The following is a 7,227-nucleotide window of genomic DNA, read 5'->3' as shown; positions in this document are numbered from 1 at the left end:
CTGCCAACAAAGATTCTGAATTAATTGTAAGGGGTGTGAACTGTGTACCAAAAGTCTTAATAGTTGTTCCCAGAAGATTCTAGTAAACAAAGTTTGAGAACCACTGATTTATATAATTTCTTAGCCAAACTCTGATTCATCCTTTATTAAGTCTCTAGCTACACTAGTCACATAGAATTAAAAAAAATAAAATAAAAACAAAAAGTCCTGTTACTCTCACTTGTTGACTACCCGTCAAATTTATTCCCTCTGTATATGCACAGTGTCACCTCTTTACTTGAGGAACTCCTCATTTCTCAGGATTAGTTTATTAATAAAATTAATATTACTAACCTTGATCTGCTTCCTGGTCAGTAAACCCTGCAAACTGTCATCAGACTATTCCTTGTAAATCACAAAGCAGATATTTCACACTTGATCAAAAAACATTTGGAAATTCACTATTGTGATCAGCATGAAGTCCAAATATTTTAGTTGGATACATAAAACTATACTTAATCTGGTACCTACCTAGCTATTCAGTCATCTACTATAAGATGCTCCCTCCATCCCATGCTTTACCAACCTGATCCCTATGCTCTATCTGATTAGTATAAATTCTTGGATTTCAACATTTAGCTGAAACATCAGCTCCTCTATCCAATTATGCTACTTTTCAATGTTTCAACTTTCCACTGCATACTCCAACTCAGGTAGAATTATTATCCTCTGCTTTGATGCCATGTATACTTATTGTCTTTTTGCATAATGTCTATAAGCTTTGTTGCATTATTTACTTATAGATTTAGTTTCATTCTTTAGATTTTAAGACTCATAAAGCCAAGGGTCATATATTATTCATCTTTGTATTACACTTTTGTCCACTGAAGTGATCATAACTGGATGAATAGATACTATACATCTTCCAAAATATTAATTCCACTTGAGAAAATATAATAGTGGAAAGTAATGATTTTCTAATGATGAAATTTCAGACAACAGAAAATATTTTGTCAATGATATCCTCAAATTAGATGACAGTCCGTACTTATCTATGTATAAGTAGCACTTACATTTCATTCAGCAAGGCCAAATTATAACTTCATGGGTTCCTTCACATATCTGACCCACAACAGCTATTCTCAAAAGTGTGATCACAGCATCAGCAGCATCATTGCCATCATATAGTCCTTCAGATATTTCTGATGTCCCAAAGTTTGAGAACTACTGTAAAGGTCAGGGAAAGAGCTCATGTTTGTTTCCTGACTTACGTTTTACCCTTTATATCATGTATGGTGATTGGGAAAGCAAGCTCTAAATGTGAATTATAGCCAACATGCATCATTTGGGTAGTATAAAGAAGTGGCTTAATCTTTTGAACCTAAATTCTCTAAATTATATGATGGGGTAAAACACTGCCTACCTCTAAAGTTGCTGTGAATATTAAATGAGTTAAACCATAGAAAATGTCTACCGTGGTTCATGGAGAAAATGCTTAGCACAATGCTTGCTCAGAAATTTTAGCTGTTTTTTCCCCCCTTTTGATACTACTGTTACTATTTCCACTATTACTAATATTGCTACAGTACTATTTTTAATACCATTACTACTATTATGATTAGTTTTAGAGTTCTTAAAATAAAGTTGTGGGGAGGGAAGCGTGGGGGCTTGTGGTGTGATGAATTGGGAGATTGGGATTGACATATATACACTAATGTGTATAAAATAGATAACTAATAATAACCTGCTGTATAAAAATAAATTAAATTCAATTAAAAAATAACTGTGAAGTGTTATATTTAGTCTCATATCAGAGAGGTGGAAACAGGCTAGAAGAGGTAGATTAATAAGATCACACAGCAATTACGAAGTGAAACCAGAATTAAACAATGAGTCAGTACGATGAAACCAGAGAACATAATTTTCATAGTAAATGTAACTACTTAAATAATTTGCATTTCAAGTGACGATGAAATACTTTAAGAAATGTTTAATACATAAGTGAGAAGGAAGTTCGGTAATTTGATAAAAACTATAGATACTGTTAAATAACGTCAGGTTAGTGTCTTTTCAAAGAATAATAACTCAACATGTCAAAGTGGAAGCACAGTTAAAATATGGCAAGAAACATACAAGCCTTAAAGGCCTATTGATTGTTTTTTTTCTTTTGACATTTGTAGGTATGAATGTCAACACAAATTCAACTGTATAAAAGAAATAACATATTGTTCCCAATGATTCAGCTTGATTTCTATTTTGAATGCCCATAGCACTGAGGTTGAAAATTTTAACTCACTCAATCTAGGGTTTTTACTCAGTGCTAAGATTTTGTTGGGTTCACTTAATCCTTGATGTAATATCTCAATAGGGGAATTTTGAGATTTTCTTCATCCCATCTAGTCTTCATTCATTCATTCATTAGGTCATCATTGAAATATTCCTCTTTCTTATCTGCTGACTTTATTCAGATTCTATTGTTCTTGCTGCTATTTTCATACCAATCCTAAAGCGACAGGTACATTCTGTGGCTTCTTTGCTTCCCTGGGGATGGAAATCCTGGGAAGGTTATTTGTGGCCCTTATGTGCTTAATGCTGAAAACATCCATTCCCAGTTATGGAGGACACAGAATAGCCTAAATGCTTTGGAATAAGAGAGTGAACTACAGAGAGAACAAGGACAACAACAAAATCAACATTTATCACATGCAAAAAAATTCAGCCACATTTTTACACACTGCATATTTTCTGTACTATTGCAAGGCTTAAATCATGTCCTTAAATTCACCTTCAGTCTGTGAGCACCTAAGCCTTTTACCTTTCCTTCACAAAACAAATGAATATGTAACCATTCAGCTGATAAGCTAGTTCAATTCACTGGAACATGAACTACACACAATTTTAATATCTGTAATGTGTTTGGCAACAGTGGGAAAAATCTGTATGCACTAGAACAGATGTTAAAATTTTACATCGGAGAAAGATGAGGAGAAACATATGGTATTCACAAGGTTAGTTATTAGATTTCAAGAAGCAAAGAAAAGAAACATTAAACATTCCTGCAAAATGGAAATAAATGATATCAATAATGGTTCATACAGTCATGAGGAATTACATGGAAGAAACAGGTTTAAAAAGAAAATGTGAGTTAACATTGGCAAACATATCCCAAATGGCAGAAATAAGTTCAAAATGCCATTAAGTCTAAGTCTCAGCTGTTAGTTCTGAAGAATTGGCTGATAATACAATAATTGGCTTCGGGACCATACACACACACCAAACATATCCACACATACACACAACCATGGACACATGCTTTATTTTTTTGATAGATGATTTTAATAAACTTTAGGTCATAGTTTTAATTATGTAGGCTTATTTATTGCACCAAATAATTCATTCATTCATTTAAAATTTGTCTTAATAATGAAGTTGATATTTTCATCATCTATGTATAGGAAGTGGTAGTTTATCAGATTGAACAAGCTGACTTCATGATCGGAAACTAAAATATCTAACTCCAGTGTTAAGCTAACTCATAAGACTGCTACTGACCCAGAAAGGAAACAGAAACTTTCACAGTATAGATGCTTAATGAATATTCATTTTTTAATGAATAAATTTTAAAATAATGAGGAAAGGATAAAGGGAGAAAAAAATGAACAACAAAAATGAAGGTAAGGAGAAGAGGGAGGGGAAGGCAGGAAGGAAAGCTGGAAAGGAGGGAGGAAAGGAAATAGAGAAAGAAGCAATGAAAAAGAATTTTTAGAAACTTCAGTGATAAATACATAAAACTACCCCTTGATACTGTTCTTACTATTACCATTAGCAAATTCTTCCTTCAACATAAACATAACTTTGTACTGTGGTATCAGTCAATTCTTCACAGTAGAAATGGAGAATCCTGTTTCTTTCCATATTACCATATTCTTCCATGTAGTTTAATCCCAGAAGCTATTTTTAGAAATTCACTTTCCTTTGACACAAATATCAATAGCTCCATATGAACTATTAATATATTTTTCTAAAGCATCCATGATTCTTTTAAATTTCTTCTTCTACCACCCTATTTAGATTTTTATCTCACTACTTTAATGATTTCCAGGCATTAGACTCTCTCTGTAGACCAACCGAAAAGGCATTTAAAAGCTATCCTAGACTGGTTGCTAGAGAAACATTCTGATATGCTACAAGTCTTGTGGAAAGATAGTAGGTTGACTTTCTGGACTGGAAGTCATACTGTTGTTAATGATTTGACTTCCTGGGCTCGTTGCTGCAGATTGTGGGTGAAAGTTCTACTTTTATAGATGGTCTGTGAACTGAAAAAAAAAAAAAAAAAAAAAGCACAATGTGAGAGCTGTGAATTCAGTTTTCTTTGTAGCTTATTGAGGACTGTAGCCCAGGACTTAGCCTCTCAGATAGCTCTGAGGGACTGTTCTGAAGAGGTGGTGGAGAAGGAGGTCAGTATATATATGATTTTGGTGATGGGAGTACTTGCAATCAATTATACACCTCAGTAGAAGTTTGTTGCTAGTCATGAAGAGCAAATGTCTTCATTAGTGATTTTACTGCTTTCCTAGGTATAAGAAGATGCAAGAAATTGTGTTCCTTAAATTTTCTTCTGAAAATATCTATCTGAAGCCCTGTTCAGCCAGATTTTCCCAGAGCATCGAGTGCCTCATTCCTGATCTCTGCCCTGAACTCCTTTCAGGGTGTGTTAAAGGTCAGTGACTCTATTGGCTAGTGACTTCATCCTTGTAGAAACAGATGGCAAGTGGCATTATTTAGTTTGCAGGTCTAACCATTGTCCACTTGTATAATCAGTCTCTAATATGGAATATCACACACAACCTGGATAAGTGTGATTTTTCCTCATAATTATAACTAGATGAAGCTTCATTGCAAAAAGCATTACAGAGGTGACATGTATTTTCATTGCTTCACATGTAGGTATCAATACATAAAGTCATTTTGTCTCATTATTTGTGTGCTAAGTTGAATCACTTGGATATGGTATTGTCTACCAGATTTCTTCATTGTAGAAAATCTTTCACTCTTTGCCATCAATAATTTGTAAGGTGATACTTTGAGATGCTGTAAATATCTTATAAATATCCTGTTCTCCAACAATATTTTATCTAGTCATTTAGCTTCATTGATGATTATGGCACAAAGGGTGGTAAGATAGTGACCTTTCCAATTATCTCATTCTTTCACTGCATATTAGCTTTCATTGTCAAGTAAAGAAGAGCTTTTTCTTTACCCTCCTTCCTTCTTTGTTAAAACATCATTATGGATCCATGGAAACTTTTGTTATTCGAATTTTTATAATGTATTACCTTCAATCCTTTTCTTTCTTTCTTTATGTGTTTTTTTTTAATACACAATCTGTATTAAATTTGGCCCAAGGAAACACCTTTTCACTAGGTTCTTGTCCTTTTCACACTTTCACATCAGAATTTGAGCACATACTTGCTTCCTAGAACAACATATTACATGCTTACCTTGTACTTTGTCCCAAATATAGAATCAGCCATTTCTCCAAAGAACATTGGTGCCTTTTATTGGGAACACATTATGACTTTACTTTTAATGCAGAAAAACTGGAATAATATTTTCTACCTTGCTGAAGATATTTGTTAAAACGAAGTTATATTAAAAATATTAGTAAACTTAACATTAAAACTCTGTAATAACTAAATAATCATTAGCAATATAACATATGCCTCCAAATTACTTAATAATTTTCTAAGCAGTCATGGGTTTATTGAACCACCTTGAGCTTTGTACTTACCTTTTCATACGTAAATACACATGAGTATTATTGGACTACATTGGTAAAATAAAACAGGTAAGAATTACAAGGGACAAAGTTTGTTCAGTTACATGTTTCCTTACAGGGACTTTCCTTTTACAATATAGTAGTAAATAAAAATAGAAATATCACATTTTCTTTCTTCTTTTGTCCCTCGCGGGCTCCTTTCCGCGTTGGTCCGCACCCTGTCTGCCACCGCCCGGCCTGCGGGCACCGCTCTCCACCGCTCTTAGGCACCTTGGCCCAGAACAGTGCTAAAGCAGCCATGCTGGGGGTTTGGAGGAATCTGGCAGCCTCTTTCACTTCTCCTGAAGAACGGCCCTTTGGTGAGCCACCCGACCCTCCACGGTATTGCCCATACACCCGGAGTGGCCGCCGATCAGAGACACATCCAGAACAGAGCAATAGTGAAAGGACACCTCAGAGCTGGACAGCTTCCAGACTGCCCGGAGGGCTGCGACAAGGTGGCTATTACCGCAGGAGTCCCAAGAAAAGCAGGCATGACACGGGACAACCTGCTCAACACCCACGCCACAATTCTGGCCACCCTGACCACTGCCTGTGCCCGCACAGCCCCGAGACCATGACCATGCATCATTTCAAATCCAGTTAACTCCACCATCCCAATCACAGCAGAAGTTTTCAAGAAGCATTCAGTTTACAACCCCAATAAAATATTTGGGGTGACAAGCCTGGACATTGTCCAAGCCAACACTTTTGTTGCAGAACTGAAGGGTGTGGATTGGCTCGATTCAACGTTCTTGTCATTGGGGGCCTTGCTGGGAGGATCATCCCGCTGATCTCAGTGCACCCCCAAAGTGGACTTTTCCTGGGACCTGCTGACTACCCTCACCAGGTGGATCCAGGAGGCTGGCCCAGAGGTGGTCAAGGCTAAGGCCACAGCAGACCCTGCCACCCTGTCCACGGCATACGCCGGAGCCCGCCGATTTGTCTCCTCCCTCGTGGATGCGATGAACTGAAAGGAAGTTGTCGAATGTTCCTTCGTCAAGTCCCAAGAAACAGACCGTCCGTACTTCTCCACACCATCGATGCTGGGGGGAAAGGGCATTGAAAAGAATCTAGGCATCCACAAAATCTCCCCCGTTTGAAGAGAAGATGATTGCTGAGGTCATTTCTGAGCTAAAAGCCTCCATCAAGAAAGGAGAGGAGTTTGTAAAAAAAACATGAAATGAGAAGGCGGTTAGTGAGCAGTCCGTCTCCTTAACAAATTAAGGCGTCATGTCAGTGTAAAGCCATTTCAGACACCTTTGTCTTTTCAGTTTGCTTTGATGATGAGTATTGTATGAACAAAACACCCCTTCCAAATCTCGGGTCAGTCTATCTGCATCAGTAAAAGCAGGCTTTGATTTTCTTTTTCAAGTTCTCCTCCATTTTTTTTTTTTCTTTCAAATTTTTGAGTGTGAGAGAAAACAAAT

General features: G+C 36.4%; 1 pseudogene across 1 annotated transcript; it reads left to right on the top strand.

The window, feature by feature from the left end:
• The first annotated feature begins 2,959 nt into the window (after nucleotides 1-2,959).
• On the top strand, nucleotides 2,960-6,979 carry LOC309806016 (malate dehydrogenase, mitochondrial-like; annotated as a pseudogene). Its single transcript has 2 exons — nucleotides 2,960-2,987; nucleotides 5,915-6,979. The product of its transcript is annotated as a malate dehydrogenase, mitochondrial-like (transcript).
• Nucleotides 6,980-7,227: the final 248 nt, after the last annotated feature.

This window comes from Mesoplodon mirus, assembly GCF_964341445.2.
Source record: "Mesoplodon mirus genome assembly, chromosome: 6".
NCBI lineage: Eukaryota > Metazoa > Chordata > Mammalia > Artiodactyla > Ziphiidae > Mesoplodon > Mesoplodon mirus.
This window is presented reverse-complemented; position numbering and strand designations above follow the sequence as displayed.